We start from the raw sequence: 15,674 nt of genomic DNA, 5'->3' as shown, positions 1-15,674 counted from the left end.
AAGAACAAAAGTGAACCACCGAACATGAGAGAAAAGGAAGAAACATCAGACCAGAAAGAGGGATGAATTTCTGGAAAACAAGAAGCAGAAGTAAGACAGGGTCCATGAAAACAAGCTCCAGGTGAAAAACATTGTGCACTTGGGGCACTGCCTGTTGCCTGCTATCGTGTACACCACTTTCCTTGCAGGGCAGAAGCAGAATGAGGCCAGGATGGGGCTCCCTATACGAGACAGAATTAAAACAGAGGACCTTGGCTCTAAAGAGCTCCAATGAGCTGCTTGAGTTGCCTTCCAACAGTCAGGGCAAGAGAAGTTTTCTGTCTATATGCAGGGCCTCCCTTCTGTGATGGGAGGACAGCATAGGTGTTGTGTTCTGGGTTCTCGTGGTGTGGTTCTTTTCAACTGGAGCTATATCTCCATGAAAGCCATACAGGTGCCTTTGAGTTTTAGGTCTGGCGTTATTTCTATCACTTTTGGGCTCAAGAACCCAACTAGGGTAACAGAAGGAGTCAGGCTGAGTGATATTCTGGAGCTGGATAGCTGGGCTAGTTCCTGAAGGAGCGGTGGGGACCTGAGGTAATTCTGGTGGCTGAGCCAGAAGGAGGCTCCAAGCACAGGGGTGGCAACAGACATCAGGAGTGAGTGAAAAATGGATAGTATAGGAAGTGGTTTGTGGAAGGAATAGTTTTGGAATATTCACACAAATGCCACCTTCCTCCTCCATCTCCACCCCTCACAGATGTGGGGAGTACTTACATCTCAGATTAAAATCAGATGCTTGCTCTCTAAAGAAAATAGTACTTGAGGAGGTTCAGGGAACTGAGAGTTCTGTGGGTACACAGAGTTAAGACCTCTTTGTTTTGGCATGATATATAGAGAGATTTCACTCCCTCCCTGCCAGGACACCCTAAAGACGGCCTGCCAGGCAACATGCCCTAAAGGCACACATTTCTTACAGTCAGTCCTTTCTTTTAGGGGGAAGGGCTGGAGGGAAATCAGGAGTCCTCACAGCTAGAAGCTACCCAATCCACACAAGCTAGGAGGAGATGTCTAACATTCGTTGGCAGGAGAAGCATCAAAGTTCATTTCACTATCCGGCAGCCATTCAGTCAGTGGATGGCTCTTGAATCATTTTGGGAGAGCAGCTCAGCCATCACCAACGCATGGTATCTGAGGTCTCTCCATCCTGCAGAAAGAGGGAAAGAGGTCTTGGGGGAGTCATGTTTGTGCTCTTAACACACGCACCGGAGACAGGCTCATTTCCTTGGACTAGACACAAAACTGCAAGCACACCTGGGGAATAAAGTCTAGCTGTGAACCAGGAAGAGACAGAGCAGATTTTGGTGGACCGACTCATATAACAAAGGACCACCAGACAATGAACAATAAACATTTAATGTTATGGCACCAGAAACAAGGAACAAGGCAGAAAAAGACAACAGTCAACCTCAGAAATTACTCAGAGAATGTAAGACACACTTCAGAAATTCTATTTAGAGTTTTGAAAAGATATTACATCAATTTAACTAAAAAATTAGGCTGCTTGGGAAAAAAAAAAGAACCCAAAGAACAGAGAAAAGTCACTAATGTACGATGATTAAAATTTTAAAATTCAGTCGACAGGTAAATGATAAAGGTAGTTGTTGGTTTTGAATTTTTCAAATAAACATGAGGAAAAGGCAGGCTTCATTATGATTAAAGCACAGAATATAAAAGTCTGGAAGTTATAGACACAGAGGCAGAAAGGTGAAGGGGAACAGGTAAGGGCTCGAATTTCTTCAAATCACATAGTAGGAGGTCAAGACATACAGACTAAAGCTAGTGGGTCAAACAAATAGAGGATTAAGTATATTATTTCAATTGATAAAATTAGCCAATAGAACCAAAAATAAACATGTGACGTTGGGAGGGAAGAGAGGGAGAGAGAGAAAGAAGTTCAGATGAGTTCATAGTTCTTAGTCACTTGGTACGGCTTCAAAGTGACAAGTCAAGAAAGAGGGGCATGCGTAAACCACCTGGATATATGGGGGTACCATCTAGGAGAAATGTAAAAGAGAATCAGTTAAAAGTGCTTACCGTTGGCAGAGGGAACTAAAATACAAAGAGGGTGGAAGGTTTTGCTCTTTTCATGTATCCTAGGATATTTTAAATTTCATTATCCTACTTGTCTTGTATGAAATAAGTTCTAGAAGGACACAAACAGCTAGGAGTGGTTATGGTGATTTGGGGTGAGGGTAGGAAATGTTAACTTCCTTTCATTCTGTATTTACCTATATTATATTTTTCCCATAACAACCATTACTTTGTATTAAAGCCCCTTATTAAAATGTTAAATAAAATGTCCCCCACACTTTAGGTGGTTATGAGAGGAACAGGCCCCTCTCTACTGCAAAGGGCACCAGGGCACAAATCACAAGGCTGGGAGGGGTCTAACCAAAATTCTGTAGCGGGGGCTCTGAGCTTCACCACTGACTGCATCCATTTTTGTAAGAAACAGATTCTCAAAGGATGCTGGATCTGACTTCCTATAAGGCACACTTTACAACTTTAATCGATTTGTTTTGCCAATAGACCTTGTTGCATTATTATGTCCTTTAAAAGCTCTGTATACAGGTGTACACTGTTCTTTTTGGGTGCCATCACCCAAAGACACTCAGCACAAAGTGTTTAAGAAATGATATTTAAAGTGCAACGTTACTAATTTTTCAATATTGTTAACTTTTAACGATTTGTTTCAAGCTGAGATGTATATGAGTAAAACTGAATGCCAGAGGGCTAGCTTTTATGGTTCTTGTTTTAATAATCGCATGGTAATGTTTTTTATTAATGCATCTTTGTAACTCAAGCCGTGACTTTGACTGATTTAGTTTAATGACCATATAACTTCCACAGATATCAGGACCTACCTTAGGCCAGAAAAGATTGGAAGGTTCAGAAAGAAGAAGCTGCAGGAAGCAAAAACACATTTTGTTCACTTAAAGAACAAAATGATAGCAAATGAACATTACTTCTATTTTATAGATGTCAAAAGTTGATGAGATTGTGTGACTCTTTACTTCACTACACGGGGAGTCCTCAGAGAGCAAGCGGGGGTGGGATGGGGGGGTCTGCTAATCTCTCGTGCTGGCCCTGCAGACATTCAAGAAATATGTGTTGAATAAACACACATATATAGATGAGTTACTGGATGAATGAATGAACCATTAGATAGATTTCAGTTTTCAAATTCTCTATCTGGTTCTCATGCAGAAGCACACACCACATCTCCTATCACTCCTATCACAGCCATAAGATTACCAAAGTGAAATCTGAAAAGTTTGAGGCCTCCAAAAGCAAGACTGACCCCTGAAGACTTATTTTCCAGTTTTGATCAAACGAAGCCATAGGGATAGGCTCACTTCCTCCATGAGTGGCATTTATGCCAAATAGATTTCATATGTTAGACAGCCCATTCTTAAGTGGGTGAATTTATTTCAAAGTTTAGACTGTAAATAGGGCACCATGGAAACCATAAAAGTGAAGATACGGTGATTTACAGGAAGATGTGTGTTTAAATCAGAATATCTCCTTAGGTGAAAACATATCACCACCCAAACAGATTTTATCAAGGGGCAGATTCAGAGGTAATGATGGGCTGACGTGTGAGAGATAAACCTGAGTAATGGCTGGCCGATCTATTGAATTTGGACATTCATGAGGATTTCCTTCCAGCAATTCTTTCTAGAACATGCCCCAAAGGGAAAACTGCTCTACCAGCATGATATCTGTGAACCCGTGCAGCTTTGCAATGAAGTTTTTAAGAGAGCAGTACTAAAATAAACTCAACTTCTCTCCAGCCTGCATTTCCTCCAGCAGCGTCACAGACCTCTCCTGCCGGGGATGGAAATGGAAATTATTTATCCTGGGGACCCTGAAAACCATGACAGAACTGGAGACCCCTTTCTCATGGCTCAAAGAGGGAGAGGATACTCTGTGGGTTCATTTGTGGGGGTCTCAAACTTTCCCCTGGGCTCCTTCTTCAGGTCTCCCCTGAGATCGTGACAACGTGGGCCTTGCCAAGGACCCCTTGGTCTGCCTCCCATAACCTGAGAGCCCACTGGTGATGCATCTCAGAGAGAAGTTTGAGATCCATGATAAGCATTTTAAGTTGTATTGCAAGGTTACTCCCCTTCCTCACCGGCCCATCCCCCAATTAATCTGGGGGAGGGGGAAATCTGACAGGTTTATCTCTACACAAAGGCTCGTTGGCATAGCTCCAAAAGATGCAGGAGGGCACACCCTTAAATATAATGCAGTCAAAGTGCTATTAAACTAATTATAGCATTCATTATAGAACTATTTACAAGGTAAAGTCATGCAACATAAAACATTAAAGAAACATAATTACACAGAAATGGAAGGGAGAAGGTAGGCTATCAAATATAAGGCCCATGATTAATCAGCCGGCTCTGAGAATGGGTTAGTTAGTCTGATCCAGCTGAGCGCCGAGTTGGAGATGCTCAGGTATCTTGGGATCTAGGGTCTTCCTCCTCTTTACTTGCTCTTCATTTCAACAAGAAAAGAAAACACATATTGTTTTTCCTTAAAGAACTAAAGCCTTCACATGGAAGCATTGCAGTTGTCACTCATGAGTATCTCTCTAGATCAAGATGAAGGAAAACACCAAGTGTTGGCAAGTGTGATGGTATCTCAGTGTAGAATAGATAACAATCTTGTCGTCCTTCGGCTTAAGGGAAACGCTACTGGCTACATTGTAGTGTTTCCCCGAACACCCCTTCCAACAATTTGCTTAGAATGATGAGGGCTTTTGTTGCACATTCCCTCTTAGTTTTGTTCCAAATTACTCAGAACAAGTTGTTTAGACTTTATTAATTCAATTCACTCACAGAGGGACTATTGTCTCCTTCAGTGTTTAAGGCTTTTCAAGTGTGTCTCCAATTCAACATCTTTCTTCTTATTTTGATCCCATTCATTTATTCATTCAAAGGACAGCAACTCCATTCTTCCAGTTGCTCAACCCCAGAATCAGAAGTCATCCCAATTGCCTCCTTTTTTCCCACATCCCAGGACAAATCCCTCTAAAAGGCCTGTAGGGTCTACCTTTAGAATATATCCAAAAATGTGTGGGTAAGTCACTTAATTTCTCAGAGCTTCTGGTTTCCTATCTGCAGTATTCGGATGCCAATTCCCAAAGATCTGTTGGAAAGATTAAGTGGCCTTGAAATAAGGCAAAGTGTTGGGTACCTGATAAATGTTTATTAAGTGTTAACACCTATCCTGCTACCATTACGGGGCTTAACGGCAACTCAAATTATATTACACGTGTCATACTTCTGTGGAATGGTGAAAGATTCAGAGGAATAGCAAGAAAGAGGCACCAATAAAGCATCAGGTACTGAAAGGAATGTTACTTTGGTAAAGAACATGAAAATATATGCAATGCTATTTAAAGCTTGGAAAAGAAAATTAGCCAAGCAAAGTACAAAGATACTCTTAAAAAGACAAATGAAGAGGACATGAAAAAATAATTGGCAGCCAGTATTTGCATGTCTAAGCCAGGAGCTTTTGTGGAAAAGGAAAAAAAAAACTTATAAATTTGAACTATTATGTATATATTTTTAATCCCAAATCTGAACACTCTCATCATGCCAGTTTTTGAGTTATTCTTATAAAATTCTACTTCTTCACATTTTCTGGATTTTCTATGAATACATGTAACTTTTATAATCCAAAAAACATTATTAAAAAACATTTGCTTTGATATAAACATAATGGCAGCCCCGTATTTTGTAGTTAACAAAGATCCTAATAAAAGAATAAAAAACTTCAGGTTTTACCTAGTTTGCATTTATTATATTAAGATATAAAATTTTCAAAGGTTAAAAGCTGAGCCAGTTTCCACTCAAGAAAATTCAATCTCAGTTTACTTGTAATTGAAAAGTAAGTGAAAAATGCCAACTTTTAGGGATTAGTAATTTGCATTTTAAAAAGTGAGACTTATCCATACACATACACCGATGGTATATCAGTTTCCGGGGAGAGAGGGCTGTTTTTATAGTGTGTTTAGTTGTTTGGTTTCGGCTTGTTAAGTTATAATATGAAATGTGTTCATAAAAGTTTGGGGTATATAAAACTAATAAAAATGATCATCAGTGTGGCTTTTCCCATAGACTTGCCTTTGAAGTTCAGTGCTGTGGTTTAGGTAGTTTCAAGGCTATATTTATTCTATAATTTTAAAATATAAAAGTTAATAACTTAATAGTAGCAACTTGAACTATAATTTTAATTGTGAAACTGTTCTTCCTCTTGACCTCACATTCAATATAGTTAGGGTTTGAAAATCAGGCCACAGAGAAGGGGCAAGTGTACCCAGATTCTATTCTCAGATACTACTTTATGGCAAATGGTTTTTACCTTTTGCTCTTTGCCCTGAGACCTCTCATCAGGTACATTGGTAACCTGAACTTACTGGCAAATATCCCAATGAAACATCATCAATCCTGCATGTATACTCTGTTGGGTGCTTGCGGCTGAATCAGGATGAGTGAGGAAATATGCATTATTTAAGTTTTTCTTTCGAAAAATGTTCATTGAGCTCCCACTCTGTGCTTGGAGCTGTGCTGGTTGTTTCTACCCATGTTACGTCATTTAATACCTATGAACGTGAAATCCGGGAGTGAGGAATCAAGGCCACCATCTTCCACAGAGGGACCAAGAAAGTGGCCATACCAGGATGTCAAGCCTGATTATCTTATTCTAAGCCCCCTGGACCCCTCTCAAAAGCCTGAATGAAAATGAATTTAGGAAGAGGGGATGATGGAGCCAAATATAAGCCACATGCCAACTGAGCATACAGCAGGGTGGGATAGTCCATCATTCTGAAGACAGCAAAGCAAAATAAACCAAGGTCTCCCAGACTCATCGGATGCTGGTGCCTTGTGCCATTAAGGCTTTGTTAGTCCCAACTCCCTTGGTCTTTAGCAGGACAGTGAGACAACAGAGTCAGGGAGTGGAGTACTCCTCTGTAGACAGTAACTCACCTCCATTTTGAGGCCCACTGCCAAGAGCGGAAGGAACACATTTCAGGCCCAAGAGCCTGTGCAGCCCCTGTAGGTGGGAGGGATGGGTCAGCCCACAGTCTCCTTGGCCCAGGCATCCAGGTGAGTTCGTGTGCAGGATCAGGCTGCAGGGAGCAGAAATGTAAGGCCCTTTGTTTATTTTCAGGGTGTCAGAACAGATTCCATTTCCTTCTTTCTAACACGAATCTTGGTGCTGCCAGTAGGCATTTTCTTGGCAGAACTGTGAACCGTAAAAAATGGCCTTTTATTCAATCATCAAATAAAAGAAAGATCGTGATGAGGCTCATGCTGTGTCTGTTGTGACGATATTGGTGAGGATATTGTCCATTACACCACAAAGGAAACAATTTTCCTACGTAGAATTTTCCCCACATTCTTAGTATCAGAAATAGTTGGTTGGTTTTTTACTATGGGCACTGTGAATTACGTCACAGATCGGGATTAGAGCCAAATTTGGGACCCACATTAGAGAGTACACGGGATTAAAAATCAGCCTTTTCATAATAGCTTTATTCCCAGCTCCAGCTTTTTAAATATTTCCTCTAAATTCATTTTTCATTTTGTTACATTTTTGGAATAATCCCCTTTAAATTGCCTGGGACACCTCTGGAAAACAAGGGAAGATACAAGTGCATCCACATTTGTGCACCTATGTGTGAGAAGGTCCACGCAAGGGAGTGGGGATGACCCCAGAGTCTGGCCTCCCCTCACTGGTGTCCCTCCTGCAGTGCCCTTTACAGGAGGACTGGGCATCTGCACTTGGCTTTGTAAGACCCTCCCAGGAAGTCATCAATCTGATGACAAAGTGAGATAGTCCTGTCCCATTAGCATCAGAGCATTGGATTTGGAGGCTGCTGGGGGGACATGAGAAATTATAGAGAAGCTATAGAGGAAAGCTCCCACCTTGCTGTGACTTATTCTGTGTAAATCTCAGCTCTGCCACTGCATGAGCGTGACCTTGGGGAAATTGCCTAACCTCTATTGTTCTCCACATCTCTAAAATAAAGAACATGGGGCGTCTTGGTGGCTTAGTTGGTTGAACATCGGACTTTTGGTTTCAGCTCAGGTCACGACCTCTGAGTTGTGAGATCTAGCCCTGAGTGCGATTCCACACTCATCAGGGAGTCAGCTTCCTCCTTCATCCTCTTCCTCTGCCCCTCCCCCCACCTGGGAACACATGCAAGCTCTTTCTCTAAAATTAAAAAAAAAAAAAAAACTAAAAATGAATTAACTAATAAAAATAAGATAAGAATGATAACAGTTGAGATAAATGAGATGTTTTGAAAATACTCACCCACTGCCTGGTGCATATAAAGTAATACGTATACGTTAACATTATTATTTATACCATTGTCATCATCATCATCCCAGATGAGAAATATTGCGGAGTCCTAACGACTTCATTTTATTTATGTGCCTATACACTCCTCTCCTAAACTGTCTATTACAATTAGAAAGACCATGTCTGGACTCAAGGGTCTCACAGTGGTACGAGGAAACAAATACAGGAATAGGTGTCCTCCTATAGAACAGCTATGAACGAGTACCCTGGGGAAATTATTAAGGACTGAAGTCTGGGAGCTGGCCTGTGTGTAATTCACTGAGGCAGAGACAAAGGACTCAGCTTCCTTTCTCAGATATGATTTTTACATATCTTTGGGGCCATACTGAGAGAACTGGCTAAATGGACCCTCCTGCTCCCTGATTCTTTGCAAGGTTTGGGCCCAAACAGGACCCTACCTCTTCCAGCAGCCTGCCACCTCATTTCCAACAAACCCCAAGGATAGGACAGGCTGTGGCAGCCAGACAGAGAACCTCCAGCCCAGCTGGCCTGGTTACCCACTCCCCATCCTGCTAGGAGAGCTCTCTACATAGGCTTGGCCTCCCAAGGGTTCTACAAGCACCCCTGAAGTTCATTGAGGAAGGAAATCAACTAATACATATCTATTGGCATCAGGTGCACTCCCTCCAGAACCTTCTTCCCATGCACCTTGCCATGCGTACTCTCCCCTATCCCCTGTCCTCCCCATGTTCTCCAATCCTCCCCTCAAACACATACCTAATTCACAACAAAATCCCTGTTGCTTTCCCATTGCATTAAAATAAGTAGACATTAGCCAACTCCTTTCTGGCAGATTGGAGAAATTCTTTATCTATTGTTTAAAATCTAAATCCCAAGTGCATTTTTTCCCCATTTTACAGTGCTCAGAATTAGTGAACAATTATCCACTTTCTTTTGTTGAAGAGCTCTTAGGATGTGGCCACACTGATTTTAACAAGTCTGTTGGGACCTGCAGCATTTTGAAGAAAAAATTACTACTTGACACAAGATATTGTAAGTTTACCTACAAGTGGAGCAGTCTGAGATATCAGATGAGTCTGTGTCTTACATACATTACACACATGTAAAGCAGACATACATTTGTAACTGGACAGACACTTCTAACAGTACCATTGGATTATGGAGTTTGAATGGGAATTTAGAGAAAATGACTATAAGAATCCAAAAATTAGTATATATTTATCCATCTCACCTAGGTGATTTAAAAAGTGTAAACTTTTGCTTTTTATATTTCCTAGAGAAATTTTACAACCTGGGAGAATTTTAAAAGTTGAGACCAAAATGGGCTAAAATACTAGAGGAAAACCAATAATTTAAGAGTCATTGGAAGGAAGATAATTAAGAGTGTTATTATGCAGATATGGCAGTAAAACAGTATTTGCTTTGGTGACTCATAATAGCATTAGGCATTTGAAATGAAACCAGTGAAACGTTATATGATGAGAAAACAATTGATCTTAGTTTTTATGTGCAGATTCTCATTGCCTGGAGTTTCTTTTTGTTAAATAAAGTTTTTATTTATTTATGTATTCATTCATTCATTCATTCATTCATTCATAGGAGACACAGAGAGAGAGGCAGAGACCTAGGCAGAAGGAGAACCAGGCTCCCCACAGGGATCCCAGGATCATACCCTGAGCTGAAGGTAGATGCTCAACCTCTGAGCCACTCAGCATCTCAGGGTCTTTACACCTTTTAAATAGTTTGTGTTGCACCTTGGCAAAGTAATCGTTTAAAATAACTATTCCTATCATGAATGTAACATGGGTCTATGGAATAGTTCTATGCAAGTTTACCTATAATAAATAACACAAAATGTGGTGATATATTTACAAATACGTAAGAATCATTTCGTAAATCAAAATTTACGTAAGTAAATTTTTTGAGATTATTGGGCTATGTTAGACTTCTTGAAATGATTAATAGCAAACACGGTTTTCTTCTTTTTTCCTATGGCTTTGTTTGAAGAGCTCTGTCAGATTTTATTCTATATAACTCAACTTGAGTTTTCGCAGGTTGCCGTGTATTAGAAATAATAGAATTTTGTGGTTATAAAAGGACTCGGTCGTCATAATGTGAGGATTGAGGTTGAGTTTGCTTAAAGACTAGAAGCCAGATCTTTTCCCTCTAATTTTTAAAAAGATTTTATTTATTTATTCATGAGAGACACAGAGAGAGAGGCAGAGACACAGGCAGAGGGAGAAGCAGGCTCCATGCAGGGAGCCCAGTGAGGGGCTGGATTCAGGGACCCCGGGATCACGACCTGAGCCAAAGGCAGATGCTCAACCACTGAGCCTCCCAAGTGCCCCTCTTTTTCCTCGAATCACTAAATTGCACATATCCGAAACTCTTAACCATGGGTTTTTAAATGTTTTTGGAAATCTGTATCATAATAAAACTGCTACAGAAGTCTAGGTGATACTCTAAAGGAACAAAATAACAGATCAGTGACAATTTGAGAAAAGACATATTGCTGCTGCATTCCAGTGTGTGTGTGTGTGTGTGTGTGTGTGTGTGTCTGTGTGTGTGTCTGTCTGTCTGTATATGAGAAAATAGTACTGAAAATTTGGAGTGATTTCCTATAATTAGTGGCTAATAATTTATCAGAACTTTTATAGACTAATACTTATTTTCCATATTTAAAAAAACAGCATAATTAACTTAGTTTGATTACGACCTCAGATCTCTAGCCAGAGTTTAGTTGCCTCAAACACCGATGTATGCATATAGAATAGTTGAGCCTGATTAGCCAGCACTTGTTGAGTGAACAGACAAAAGAAATTGTTCTGGAAACTGGCTAAGTCTGATGGACCACACTTCTGTAGTCAAAGGAGATGGAAAAGTTAGGTAGTTTTTCTAAGTAATTTAAGCGAAAGTGATTGTGGATCAGGAGGAAAGAGGGCACGAGAGAGAGCAGAGTGCTGAGAGAAGGTAAAGTAATCTGAATGATTTACTCAACCATTCCTGGTGCTTTAGCTTTGGAAACCTGGCTCTAATATGGCAAATGGGCAGCATGTTAAATATCCTTTTGGACTCTCGGTCCATTTTGGTTTCTATCAAATTCCACAGCCTTCAGGGAAGGCCCATTCATTCAGGGGGTTCAACCAATCTATTCTGCGGGCACCATTATCCACGCCCATCCATTCTCAATTTGTGACTGGAAGATACTCCGTCAATATTTGTTCAGTATCCTTTCAGTTATACAGTGCAAACTAGACATCAGAAAATCTTTAAGCCAGGCACAGTTTATCTCAGGCAATTTTTATAGCACTTCTTATTGTCTATTTATTAATAGTAGAACAGACTTGTCTGGCCTGATCAGTGTATTGATTGCAAGTGAATACTCATTGTCTAACTCAATGCCAGATGCATGAAAAGAGCCTGATACATATTTGTTGAAAAAATGAGAGAATAAATATCATACGCGCACACATCTGCACACCCCCTCCCTCGTTCTCCTTCCTCTCAGTGCCTGATGGGCAGCAGCAAGGGACAATGTCCATTTTGGGACACATCTTTTGGGGTGAAGTTCAGACATATCTTTAGACTAGAAACTCATCTTGAGCCTATTGTCCCAGGCCACGAACCTATGATGGCAGCTCTTTGCTCAAATGCCTGAATCCATGTTCACTTATTAATGGGTGATAATGTCCTACTATATTTCCCCCTCAGTCATGGCCATTGTAATGACTGTGACTTCATTCAAGGTGGTATTGAGTAGCCACTCAGAGCTAGTTGCTTTCTCTACCGAGTTCACAGAATGGTCATCATTCTTTTGCACAACTGTCTTTGCCACCTAAATTGGAAACCCCTGAAGAAGACATTGCGGGGTTTTTTTTGTTTACATTTATGCTTTAGTCATCTACATAAACTCCTGACATTGCTCATGGTCTATCAGGAAATCATCTTAAGGAATCACTTCCTGAAAGGTTCTGCTGTACCTGGCATATTAAGTCCACTCTCCAATCCAGGAAAGAGTACTCCCAGGAGGATGTTAGGACCCTTATTTCCAGATGGGACGACTGAGAATCAGAGGGCTTAATTAAGTAACTTGCCCACTGTCAAATAAATGTAAGACCCAGGACTAAAATCCAGATCTATCCAACCCCAAAGCCTCTGCTCTTCCCACTGAATGGCACAGCCATTCCCAGAGCATGAATGCCTCCTCACTGACTGTTTTTATGACATGGTACATCCTAGTTACTTGAGGAGCAAAACAACATTACAATGTAGTCATCCTCAGAGAGTTTGTATCTTGGCCATCCTCAGCATGCTCTGTGATTAGACACTTAAGATATAGGCCATTGCTTACCACAAATAAAGACTCAATAAACATTATATTGCTGCATGAAATCCTAATTAATGATTGGAGAAAGCAACTGTGTCAGGAACTTAAGCATTATCAGACCTATCTAGATAGAATTATATTTTGATAAGGAAGCTGCGGGCTATGGTTCAAATAGACCTCTAACTCAGGATGACTGTGGGAAGAAGCCAGCTCTGCACTACTGTTATCAACCCCACAGGGTTTCTTAATCACAGCTGCTGAATGGGAGATTATGATGGTGGTTATTCAATGCAGCAGGAACAATGCCCCAAACGAATGATCCCACGAATCCAGGGCTTTAATCCCGTACCACATATTAAGATTTGATCATCACTTCCTGAGTGGGGGAGTCAAACACTCGCTCTTTGCTTGTTGCTTCTGTGAATGAGCACCTTTCATTGAGGAAGAAAACTAACCTTTAAAAATGGATGGCTATCCAGCTTTCACCACAAGGCCTTTAACGGAGGAAACATAAAAACCGTGGACAAACTTGTATCCAAATGCTGACTCAATTCTTGTGACCTCTTTTTGAGGCAGAAGTTTTGAACACATTTCTAATTTTAGAATAGCCCTAGATTTACAGAAAAGTTGCAGGCAGAGTAAAAAGAATTCCCAGCCACTCCCCATCCAGCTTCCTCTGATGTTAACAGCTTACATTACTATGGTTTGTTGGTCACAAATATGGAAGCACTTATTGCCCAGTCACAAAAATCGCCCAAATGATGGGTTTAGCACAGAGGTAGTGATGGGCAGAGCCTCTTACAGGGAGTTGGAACATAAGGCAGAAAGAAAAGATTTCAAAACAAGAGTGACTGGGAAGTGGGCCAGGTGAGAAGGAAAGCCACGGAGCAAATAAGTCGAGGGTAAGTAGAATTCATGTTGGCTGAACAACTACATGGAAAAATGGAATCTTGTCAGCTACCTCACACCATACACATGAAGTCCACTCCAGCTGACTTGAGGTACAAATGAAAAAAAAAATGAAAATAATAAAACTACTAGAAACTAGCCTAGAAAATATCTTGGCTTTAGAGAGGTATTGATTTTTTTTTTTTTTAAAGGGAGCACATGAGCAGAGGTCAGGAGGAGAGGGAGAGAGAGAATCCCAAGCAGGCTCCACACCCAGTGCACACCCCAATGCAAGGCTCCTTCTGAAACCCTAGACCATGACCTAAGCCAAAGTCAATAGTCTCAGACGCTATACCAACTTGAGCCACCCAGGTGCCCTGAGGTATAGATTTCTTTTTTTTTTTTTTAGATTTTATTTATTTATTCATGAGAGACTCAGAGAGAAAGGCAGAGACTCTCAGAGGCAGAGGGAGAAGCAGGCTCCATGCAGGGAGCCTGATATGGGACTCAATCCCAGGACCATGGGATCACACCCTAAACCAAAGGCAGACGCTCAACTGCTGAGCCACCCAGGCATCCCAGATTTCTTAAATCAAGCATAAAAAATATTAATAGTTTGGACCTTGTTGAAATTAAGAACTATTGTTTATCTGGAGACACCCATTCTAAGAATGGAGAGAAAATATTTCCAATTAATATATTTAACAGAAGACTTATATTCAGAACATATAAGAAGCTTTTGCACATCTGTAAGAAAAGGACAACTCAAATTTCTACAAAATGGGCAAAAGACTTCTATAAGCACTTCATAAAAGAAAGAGAGCCACATACCAAAATAAACATCTAAACTACTCAATCTCATAATTTATCAAGGAAATAAAAATCAAAACCACAGCATGTTACTGTATATATCTCACCAGAATGACAAACTGTTTCGAAACTGAGAATTCAGAATATTGAGCACAGATATAGAGCAACTGGAACTCCCAGGCACTCCTGGAGAAAATGGAAATTGGTTTAGTACTTTGGGAAATTGTTAGACCATTATCTGCTAAAGCTGCATGTACACATAATCTAGGATCTAGTAATTCCACTCCTAGGAATATACCCAACAGAAATGTGTGGATGCACGTACAGAAAGAAAGCTTTGTAAGGTCCATGCAACCCTATTCCAAAAGTTGAAAACAAACTAAAGTTGGAAATAAGCCAAGCATTCATCGACAGTAAAATGCATGAATAAATTGTGGTTTATTAGCATAATTAACTAGTGAAAAGAAGCCACAGCCACACAGCACAATATGATTGAATCTCACAAACTCAGGGCTGAGTGAAATAAGCCAAACAAACAAAAAAAAGTACATATTGTATGATTCCATTTACGTTAAGTTCAGAAATGCACAAAACCAATGTATTATGGTGGTAGTAGTCAGAACAGTGGGTGCTTTTGGCAAGTAATGGCTTAGAGGATATGAGATCCTAGAAATAGTCTATTTTTTTAATCTAATCGTCACACGGGTGTTTTCACCTTGTAAAACTCCATCAAGCTGGATACTCATGATCCGTGTGCTTTTCTGTATGGTAGTTGTAGGACCTGAATGCTAGGGTCAGAATATGATGGCAATTTTGAACTTTCTTGATGTTGTTTAAAGAAATGATTGAAGTATTATCATATGATGTTCTCATAAGGACTATTTCAGTCAGAATTAATAGCTCAGCAAGGATAAAATGGAAATAGGGGCTCATAGTTGCATAGCAGCTGTAATTCCAGGGAGAAGAGCATTTTAATTATTTATTAAACTTATTCTTTTATGCCTGGACAATGACCCCCCCAGCATCTCTTGGATGGACCACAAGGAGTCTTAAACACTTCACTGGAGATTTTCACTTGGCTTGCTTAGGCTGTGACGGATATTTTTAAATTCGCCTTACAGGGAAAAGTTGATTCATGCAATTTTCTGTTTCCCCATAATTTCTGGGTTCTGCAATTTATCTGAGAACACAGAATTCACAGAAATACAAGAAAACGCTGCCCCAAATTGCAGTGTGCAATTGACTTGCCCATAGAAGTCTCTCTTCA

The sequence above is a fragment of the Canis aureus genome, chromosome 17, assembly GCF_053574225.1.
Source record: "Canis aureus isolate CA01 chromosome 17, VMU_Caureus_v.1.0, whole genome shotgun sequence".
In the NCBI taxonomy this organism is placed as follows: Eukaryota; Metazoa; Chordata; class Mammalia; order Carnivora; family Canidae; genus Canis; species Canis aureus.
The sequence above is the reverse complement of the archived record's forward strand: the minus strand, read 5'-3'. Positions refer to the sequence as shown.